Here is an 11,473-nt window from a genome sequence, read left to right as displayed (position 1 = left end):
GTTGGTCAGTCAGTTAAGGTCTGCCCTTGGCTCAAGTCATGATTCCAGAGTCCTGAGTTCTAGCCCCAAGTTGAGCTCCCTGCACAGCAGGGAACCTGCTTCTCCCTTTCCTTCTGCCCTTTCCCTACCCTCCTCATGCACTCTCTCTTGCTCCTTCTCAAAAAAATAAGTGAAATCTTAGAAGAAGGAGAAGAAGAAGAAGAAGAAGAAGAAGAAGAAGAAGAAGAAGAAGAAGAAGAAGAAGAAGAAGAAGAGGAAGAAGAAGAAGACAACTGGCTCTTGCCGGGCACCTGGATTGTGAGTCAGTTAAAGCATCCAACTCTTGATTTCGGCTCAGATCATGATTTCAGGGTCATTTGAAACTGCCAATTTGCAGTTCAAATCCAAGAAGCTAATGTTGCAGATTAAGTGTTGAAGAGAGTTTTCTGGAAAATTCCCTCTTGCTTGGAGAGGTTTTTGTTCTAGTCAAGACTTCAGCTCAATGGGTGAGACCCATCTACATTTCAGAGGGCAATGTGCTTTCTCAAAGTCCACCTATGTGGATGTAGGTGTAATGCAAATTTTTATTAAAAAACACCTTCAATGGAAACATCCACCAGGCAAGTTAGTGCATATAATGAGACAGCGTACATGAGGATTAGGATTCCACAGATGTCACCTTAGAAAACACTGCCTTAGCTGGATAATCAGTTTGAAGGCAAGACCTGAGTTTTGGATTCTTGTATTCTTCAATATCATGATTAATTGATAGCAATAGGCTATCACTATAGTAAAATAGAATGAGCACTTAACTTGGGGTCAAAAAAACATGGAGTCCAATCGTGGTTTAGCATTCTAGTAACTTTGAGATCTTGAATAAATAATTTGGACTCCATTCTTATCAGGTTTGTTATAGTGTACTGGGAGCAATCACAACTCTGTCAAAAGATTGTGGAATTAAATGAGGAGAGAGGCGAAGGTGTGTGGTGCACTGTATGAATTAGAAAATGTTTCATAAAGCAGACAATGATAACTCCATGACAAAAGACTATGTCAAAATATGGCAATGTCAAACCACATCTCTGAAAATCAAACACTCTATTTTAAACGACAGAGCCTAACCACATGAAATTGTCAATGCTTAGCAATTTTAGTTACATGCATGGAAATTTCTTATGGCTTATCTTGATGCTGTAATAGGAATAGAGGATAAGATGCAGACTTATGCTTGAACAGATTGGTTATTGCAAACTAAGAACTTGATATACCCTATTCAATGAATATATCAGAGGGAGAAGAAGAGAGAGAATGTTAAGAATATATCCTATTCATTATCTGCCTACAAGGAGACTTGACTCTGGAATAGGGTGACTCAGAGTACCTGTTAAACACAACAAAAAGAAGGTATGCCTGGGCGGCTCAGCAGTTGAGCATCTGCCTTTGGCTCAGGGCATGATCCTGGAATTCCAGGACCAAGTTCCACATCAGGCTCCCTGCAGGGAGCCTGCTTCTCCCTCTGCCTGTGTCTCTGCCTCTCTCTGTGAGTCTCATGAATAAATAAATAAAATCTTAAAACAAAAAAGAAAAAAATACCTGATCACTTTTTTGACTTGGTTGCAACTTTGAAATTAATCTCCTTTATCTATTTTTTTTATTTGTAAGTGGATTCCAGGAAATGATGAAGAGAGAGGTCTGAAAGGACAAGTAATTTTTTTCTAGCAGCCATGCTGACTTTCTAAGCTCCTTTGAGCACATGCTTCTGTAGCTTCCCCCATGAATCTGCCTGCTTAACACTTCATTTTGTTCAAGTCTCCTCATATCTCACCTTCTCAAGGAAGGCTACCTGACCAACCTATTTTACATTTTTAGCAAGCTGCCCTCACAACCTGTTTTCCTGCTGCTTTTCACCAGCATTACTTTTCTTCATTCTTTTTTTTTAATAGCACTTACCATTTTCTCACACATATGATTTAATTTTATCTGTTGTATCTATTATTTATTGTTTGTCTTCTTTGCTAGAATATAAGCTTCTCTAGGGCAAGGCTTTTGGTCCAGTTTTTTTCACTGATTATCCAAAGCCCCTGGAACAGTGCCTGGGACACAGAAATTCAAATAACATTCGCTGAATAAAAGGATTTAATAAGAAGATCTTGAACAGGCAAGACATGCTGCCAAATGACTAGGAAAAGGTAGTCAGTTCCAGACTCAAAGGAACAGCAAGAGAGGAAGGCATTTTTAATATCAAAGTAATCCATTAAAGATTTGATTCTAAATTTCTTTTCCTAATTTGTGAAAAATTTTGCTTAAATGCTATAAGAGGCAGAGGTTAGAATATGATTCTTGATGAAATCTCTGTAGAAAAAACTCATTTTCTGAGACGAGATCCATGCAAATCAGGCAGAAACTCATAAATATACTGCCAATGCCAGTTGATTGAACCATTGTGGTCAATCCATTTCCGTTATTTTTATTTTCCTTTCCAATATCCTGAAGTAAGAAGATTAACAATGCCATGGTACTTACCCGCCCCACCTTCCTGCCTTAAAGTGCTTATGTGGCCATAACTTAGAAAAATATTCTTGGACCTAACCAATGGATACGGATTGTAATAAAAGCAGGCCAAATTTAAAGATCAGGGCAACCACTAACCATGATGGAGGATGCTATTAATGTGACTAACTCATCCTGGCAGGAAATATAGGAGTCAAACCTGCAAATCACAGGGCAAAGAACAACCTGACACAATCCACAAATCTGAGTCATTGAGGTTGTGCCTAAACCCAAGTGAAGCAGAAGCAATTGCCTGGTTAGTTCAAAATGAGTGCTTTTATTTCCTTTGGAAACTAACAGACCTTATAAGGATCCCATGAAATAGACAAGACACTGTCATAATCATTAGGCAAATATTCTCAATTTCAAGGAATGTGAAAACTTTTTTTAGGTCCTTGTTCATCCCTCAGAGAAACAGAACATTATTCTTTAATTAAGTAAGCCTTAACAGAAGGACTAGCTGGCCTCTTCAGATTTCTTCTAGATCTAGGAGCCTTTGACTTATACATTAACAAACAGTATCATAGGAGAATAGAAATAGTGTAGCTCTAAGTCCGGGTCCTACTTTATTAGTCATCATTCAACTGCCTTTATACTGTGAATCTGGGAGTCAGAGTTGCACAAATTCTGTCACTGGAAGACTGAGGTTTGTTCCTGTCTGGAAGTTTGTTCAAGCGTGAGTCCTGATTAAGGGAGTGATTGTGGTCTGCCAAGGGTGCTGTGTAAAAAGGAAGTCGATTCTTCCAACAGCCTTGTTTGTGTTTTCAAAAACTGTTTCAGTTTATGTTCTGTTTCCATTCCCATGCCTAGCCCTCCCAAAGTAAACAGATGACAAGTAGTGGTGGTGGGATAGTGGTGATGCAGGGGTGGGAATGGAGGTGGAGGAAGGAAAGAGAGGTCCCTAGGGCAAGAGGACTTCTCAAAAAACCCAAATGTAATTTGGAAATAAACTCAAGTGCCAAAACCAGATGGATTTATAGCATTAAGATCAGCCCAACCTATAGGCATAAATACAGACTCCTAAAAATTCCATTTACTTATTCTAATGTGATCAAACACTGATGACCATTCTTATACTAAACTTCAGCTAAATTAGTGGCTGAAGATGAATCATTGACACATCAATAGGTGCACTCCTTTCTTCCATTCATCCCACCCATCCACTTCTACTTGCCCAGAAAACTCATTTATTTCTCACTTTTTAGAATAATAGACCCTGAACTCCCTTAATAAAAAGTATGGCATTAAAAACTCTGAAAGGTTAAAAAAAAAAAGAAAGAAAGAAAGCATAGAAAAGAAAAAATAAACAAATGTATTGAGAAAATAAACTTCCAGAATTTTAACTAAATCTAGAAAATAAGCCAACATTTAGAATTTTCCTTCTTTCCTAGTCTACTCCTAAGACCTTAACTGACCTCACTCAGAAAGTTCTATTTCTACAAAGGAAATTAATTGTAAACTTTGATTCAGTAACATTGGAACTTATAAAAAATCTCCCTTTTATATATTTGTCTACCAAAATACATATAACTAGTAGTAGTATGTGGTCCCTCTATTTAAAGGCAAATAATTCTATTGTATTAAATTATAATTTATATAGAAAGTATTTGTCAAAGTTAGTTGATCATGTATTTCTGTGTCAGCAGAATAAAAAGAAAAGATAATTATATTACTGAGATGACATAATTCTATTGTCCAAAAGTAAAAAATAATATATGTATATATATAGTTACACAGTTTGTATAGTGTTAGAATGAGTATGTTAGTTTTATGATTCAGAAAGCATAAGTTATTTCCATTTTTGGTGGGGGAGAACTACATCTCATTAAATTTGGATTTTAAATATATCAACTTAGAAATTAAAGTTGTGCCAATACAGTACTTTTAGTTTTAGAAAATAAAACTACCGGGTGCCTGGGTGGCTCAGTGGTTGAGTGTCTGCCTTTGGTTTGGGTGGTGATGTTGGTGTCCTGGGATGGAGACCTGTGTCAGGTTCCCTGCTCATCGAGAAGTCTGCTTCTCCCTCTCCTGCACCTCACTCCTGCTTCTGCTCTCTCTCTTCTGCTCTCTCTCTCATAAATAAATAAATAAATAAATAAATAAATAAATAAATAAAATAAACAAATAAATAAAATAAACAAATAAATAAAATCTTAAAAGAAAATCCTCAACAAAATATTAGCAAATTGAATCCAACAATGTATGGAAATACTTGTACTTCACGACCAATTCGGATTTATCTCAGGTATGCAAGGCTAGCCAGACATTTGGAAAACAATTAATGTAATCCATCACACCAAAAGCTAAAAAAGAAATAATAATAATATCAATAGATAGATATTAATAGAAAAAAGATTAGAATAGAAAAAAAGCATTTGACAAATCCATTTTATAATAAATAGTTCTCAGTAAACTAGGGATAGAGAAGAATTTCCCCAACTTGGTAAAGAATATCTACCAAAAAAGCTACCACTAACATCATATGTAATAGTGAGAAACTCAAAACTTTCCTACTAAGGCAAAGTTCAAGGCAAGGATGTCCCCTCTCCCTTCTCCCTTCCAACATCATACTGCAAGTTTTAGCTAACATAATAAGACAATTAAATGTAAGGAAAAGGCAATTAAATGTATACAGATATGGAAGGAAGAAATAAAACTGTGTTAGTTCATAGATGCTTTGATTGGCTATGTAGAACAAAAGAATCCACAACAAAAGAATCAACAACAAAAGAAAACTTGGAACCAATAAGTGATTTTAGTAAAGTTGCAAGATACAAGATTTTCAAAAGTCAATCACTTTTCTTTATGCCTGCAATGAACAAGTGGAATTTGAAATTAAAGACACAATACCACTTAACATTAGCAAATTCAAAATGACATACTTAAATATAAATCTAACAAAATATTTACAAGATCTAAACGAGGAAAACTAAAGTGGTGAAAAAAATAAGAACTAAATAATGGAGAGATATTCCATGTTCATGAATAGGAGGTTTCACTATTGTTAGGATGTTAGTCTTCTACTTGATCTATAGATTCAAAGCAATCTCAATCAAAATCCCAGCAAATCTTTTATGGATATCAACAAACTCATTCTAAGTTTATAGAGAGGCAAAAGATCTAGAACAGCCAATATGATACTGAAAGAGAAGAACAGAGTTGGAGGATAATTGCTACCTGACTTCAAGACTTATTAAAAACCTAGAGTAATTAAGACAGAGTAGTACTGCTGCAAGAACAGACAAATAGGTTAATGGAACAGAATAGAGAGCCCAGAAATAACTCACATAAATATAGTCAACTGATCTTTGACAAATGAACAAAGGGAATATGATGGAACAAATATAGTTTTTTTTTAATAAACAGTCCTGGAACAAGTGGAAACTCACATGCAGAAAAATGAATCTAGATACAGACCTTCCACCCTATATGAAAAATTAACTCAAAATGGATCATATACCTAAATGTAAAATGAAAAACTATAATACTTTTAAAAGATAAGGAAGAAGAAAATCTAGATAATCTGAATTTGGTGATGACTTTTTAGATACAATACCAAAGTCACAATCCATAAAAAAATAATAAGCTAGATTTCAGTAAAATTAAAAATTTTTGCTTTGCAAAAGACAATATCAAAAAAATTAGAAAACGAGCTACAGGGGGATCCCTGGGTGGCTCAGCGGTTTAGTGCCTGCCTTCTGCCCAGGGCATGATCCCGGAGACCCGAGATCAAGTCCCACATCAGGTTCCCTACATGGAGCCTGCTTCTCCCTCTGCCTGTGTCTCTGCCTCTCTCTCTCTCTCTCTCTCTCTCTCTCTCTCTCTCTCTCTGTGTGTGTGTGTGTGTGTCTCATGAATAAATAAATAAAATCTTAAAAAAAAAGAAAATGAGCCACAGACTAGGAGAAAATATTTGCAAAAGATACATCTCATAAAGGACTTATTCAAAATATACGAAGAACTCTTAAAACTGAACAATAAAAAAAAACTTATTTAAAAATAGGTTTAAGACCTTAACAGACACCTCACCAAAGAACATAGCAAATAAGCATATGAAGGTTCTCCACATTCTATATAATCAGAGAAATGCAAATTAAAACAATGAGATACCATTACACAGCTATTGGAATGGCCAAAATCCAGAACACTGACAACATCAAAAGTTAGCAAGGATGTGGAATGACAGGAAATTTCTTTTATTGTCATAGTAATGCAAAATGGTAGAACAAATTTAGAAGACAGTTTGGCAGTTTCTTACAAAACTAAACAGGGGTGCCTGAGTGACTCAGTTGGTTAAGCATCTGCCTTTGGCTGAGGTCATGATCTCAGCATCCTGGGGTCAAGTCCTCAAGTAGGCTCCCCATTCAGTGGGGAGTCTGCTTCTCCCTCTCCCTCTGCTCCCTCCCTTCATGCTGTCTCTCCAATAAAAAAATAAAATCTTAAAGAACTAAACATACTCTTACCAACAATTATGCTCTTTGGTATTTATCCAAAGGAACTGAAAACTCATGGCCACACCTATATATGAATGTTCATAGGAGCTTTATTCATAATTGCCCAAGCTTAGAAGAAACCCAGGTGTCTTTCAATAGGTAAAATGAATAAATAGATGAGTATATCCAGACAATGGACTCATGTTTTTTTGTACATGTAGTTATAAATATGAGATATAAATAGAGAGATCCTAGACAAAAATATGTAGACACAGATTGTATTTTTGTTGACTAAAGGGGCATAGATACAGTGATACTCCAGAAGTAATTAGGGCACCAGCACTCACTAAATGGAATAAGAGCTCCTTGGAGAAATGGCTGACTCCAGAGTTAGCCCAGAGAAGTATAAGAGGACCCTAAACATTTTTTGTATCAAAAAGTAAGGAGGTGCTCTAAAAATGATGAGGATATGTCAAAGAACACAAGAGTTCACTTAGTGGAGCTCCCACAGGCCAAATCTGGGGCAATTTGAGTACTAAAATAAGTAACAATTATAGTGTATTTTACTTCATGGGAATAAAAAGAATCTATGAGTCTATACAAATAATAAACAAATAATGAGCAAATAAACACGTAAGATAGGAAAACTTTTTCTTACAGTAGAATGTTAATAAGTGTAGAAGGAGTAATGGCAGTTTAAGAAAGAACCCTTTTGCAACTATAATAGCAAAAATTTAATCAGAAAGAATTATTAATTATTAAATAATTAATTATTAAAGATAGTGGATGATTTAATGAACCAGGAAGTTTATAGGGTCTCAAGTATCCCCACAAATAACTTACAAATTATAAAGGGGGAAATACTATCTTTACAGAAGGGAAGCCAGGTGAACACCAACTTAGACAACTGATCAAATTTGGCGTAACAATGGTATAATTGAACATCTTGTGCTTCTCGATACAAAGCACTGAAAACACACCATCACTGTTGTACTGTTTCTGCCAAAGATGCAAAACATTGATCCAATTATCAGGAAATGTCAGAAAACCCAATTTGAGGGACAGACATGAACAAAATACATGACCTAGACTCATTAAAAAAAAGTCAACATTATTTGGTAAAGCCTGATTATTTATTTATTTATTTATTTGTTCATGAGAGACAGAGAGAGAGGCAGAGGGAGAAGCAGGCTCCATGTTGGACTCAATCCCAGGACTCCAGGATCATGCCCTGGGCAGAAGGCAGGTGCTAAACTGCTGAGCCACCCAGGGATCCCTTGTAAAGCCTGATTTTACATTAGAAGAGACCAAAGTGGAAAGAAAACAAGGCATTGAACAATTCTGTCTTGAATCCCAGAAAATAATATAAAGGACATTACTGAAAATATAAGAAAATTTGAATTAGACCTATAAATTAAATAATAACGTCATTGTACAAACATTAAACCTCCCAACTACAGCTTAATCTTAGGAAATACAGATTGAAGTTTTGGGGGTGAATGGGTATAATGACTAGCATGTACTCTCAGAAAGCTCAGGGAGAAAAGACTATATATATAGTCAGGATATTAACAATTGGTAAAGCTGGCTGAAGGTTATACAAGAGTTCTTTATAACATTCTTGCAAACTTTCTGTATCTTGGAAATTCTAAATAAATGTTTTTCAAATGCAACTAACTTTATTGTCTACATTTTCAGATTAAAAAAAATAAAACAAACTCATTGTAAAAACTTGACTACATACTTAAAGTTGTAGCACTTTCAAAGACCTTGTAATTCCATGACCTGCCAATAATTGGTATCCTTCCTTCAAAATGATTTCAGATACATGCACTTCTTTTTAATAGGATAATGATTATGCAAAAGAAAGGTATAATATCACACAATCTCTATGCAAAACAATAAACTTCAATTTTTCTCTGACTGAAATTTGTGTTGAGTACTCATTTGATCTAATAATAGAAAACAGTTCAGTCACTTTCAGAGAAATTCAGAAACACTAAGGACATTCAGAGTTAAATTCAGTTCAGGATTGTAACCATCCTCCATTTGTCTCCCCATGGTGCAGTCTATTTTTTTTTAATTTTTATTTATTTATGATAGGCACACAGTGAGAGAGAGAGAGAGAGAGGCAGAGACACAGGCAGAGGGAGAAGCAGACTCCATGCACCGGGAGCCCGACGTGGGATTCGATCCCCGGTCTCCAGGATCGCGCCATGGGCCAAAGGCAGGCGCTAAACCGCTGCGCCACCCAGGGATCCCCTCATGGTGCAGTCTAAATTCAGGTGATCTTATCTAATTTCCAGGTTGTGATGGGGCAGAGAAACATGAATTGTGGGAATTCTATTTATATTCAGGGTTTTAAGGTTTCTGGTTTAATGTTCCAGGTAACTAGAAATAGTTTAATTTGTGTCTTACAGCTTTCACTGCACAATTTTTTAAACTATAAGTGGAGAAAATATGTTAAAACAAAACGAAAGATGAATGGATAAAGAAGATGTGGTCTATGTATACAATGGAATATTACTCAGCCATTAGAAACAACAAATACCCACCATTTGCTTCCACGTAGATGGAACTGGAGGGTATTATGCTGAGTGAAATAAGTCAATTGGAGAAGGACAAACATTATATGGTCTCATTCATTTGGGGAATATAAAAAATAGTGAAAGGGAATAAAGGGGAAAGGAGAAAAAATAAGTGGGAAATATCAGAAAGGGAAACAGAACATGAAAGACTCCTAACTCTGGGAAACGAACTAGGGGTGGTGGAAGGAGGGTTGGGGGGGTGACTGGGTGGTGGGCACTGAGGTGGGCACTTGATGGGATGAGCACTGGGTGTTATTCTGTATGTTGACAAATTGAACACCAATAAAAAAATAAATTTATTAAAAAAAATAAAGAGCTGGTTTTCAAAACAAAACAAAACAAAAAACCATTGGCGTTTAAACTAACTAAAGCCTCTGTCCCCTGGATGAACAATCATTTGGAACATTGCTAGTCTAGCAATCCAAAAATCTGATCAATGGTATTTCCTCTCAAAAAGTATGGGATCTCCTTGATTAACATGTTTTGAAAAATTAAAGATAAACAGAAACAGAGTGACTTTTAAAATTTTTAGATACCAAGAGTTCACAAAGTTAAAAAAAAATTATCTCCCTCTCTCTTTACCATTAATTCCTTTATTTAAAATAGCTTTATTATAAAATCAGGGATTGACAAAGGATAGCTCATCCATGGTTCTTTTGCTTGTTTCTTTTTTTTTTTTAGATTTATTTCTTCATTCATTCATTCATTCATTCATTCATGAGAGACACAGAAAGAGAGAGAGAGAGGCAGAGACACAGCCAGAAAGAGAAGCATGCTCCTGCAGGGAGCACGATGTGGGACTCCATCCCCGGACTCTAGGATCATGCCCTAAGTAGAAGGCAGATGCTTAACCGCTGAGCCACCCATGCGTCCCTGTTTGTCTGTTTCTTAAATAAAGTTTATTGGAGCCAAATCTAACCCTCTGTTTCTTTTTGTAAATAAAGTTTTATTTAAACACAGCCACTCCAATTTCTTTTACATATTATCAATGAGTACTTCCTTGATGTAATGGCAGAGTTGACTGTAGGGGACTGTATGGCCTAAGACATTTTATCATCTGGCCCTTTTTCTTTTTTCTTTTTTTTCCGATTTTTTTCATTTATGAGAGAGAGAGAGCATGAAGGAGGGGGACGCAGAGGGAGAGGGAGAGGCAGACACTCACTGAATGGGGAACCCGGACACAGGGCTCCAACCCAGGACCCTGAGATCATGACCAGGGCCAAAGGCAGATGCTTAACTGACTGAGCCACTCAGGCACTCCCTCTTCTGGTCCTTTAAAGAAAAAGTGCTGACGCCTAAGACATGATAACATGCTATTTTACCTAGTTCATTAAACAGTAGACATACATTCAATATATAGGTCTACTTCTTTCTTCATAGTATTGGAATAGCATTTTTCCATTCTATTGTTTAAACATAATTCCATAATTTGTTCAACCAGTCTTTGAGGTTGTTTTCTGGTCTTTTCTGCTGTAAAAGATCTGTTTATACAATTTTTACAAGTGAAAATATTGAATGAGATAATGTGCTTCTTTTAATAAATATTGTCTGATCGTCAAATCTAACACTTCTTGTACAATGTTCACCAAAGTGATACTTTTCTTGCTCTCCCTTCTGTTTAGATAATGCTGGGCAGGAAAATATAGCCAAGGATTACAAGTGAGGTAAGAAATCTCATATAACACAGCACAATCTCTGCAAAACAAAACAAAAAAAAAGTGTGACCTCAAAATACAGTTCACATTTACAGAGATGAAAAAGTGAAAAGGAATAATGAAATTATGCCACATGGCTTTTTTAAGGAGTTAAGGAAAAATAGAGAATTTTATTTTGCGATTATTTAAGAGGGAAAAATCATTTCTATTCCCCCAGAATTCATTTATATATTAGGTTATAGTTTCAAATGTGGGTAAATATGTCTTT

This window comes from Nyctereutes procyonoides, unplaced genomic scaffold (assembly GCF_905146905.1).
Source record: "Nyctereutes procyonoides isolate TBG_1078 unplaced genomic scaffold, NYPRO_anot_genome, whole genome shotgun sequence".
In the NCBI taxonomy this organism is placed as follows: Eukaryota; Metazoa; Chordata; class Mammalia; order Carnivora; family Canidae; genus Nyctereutes; species Nyctereutes procyonoides.
Note: the sequence above shows the minus strand (reverse complement) of the source record.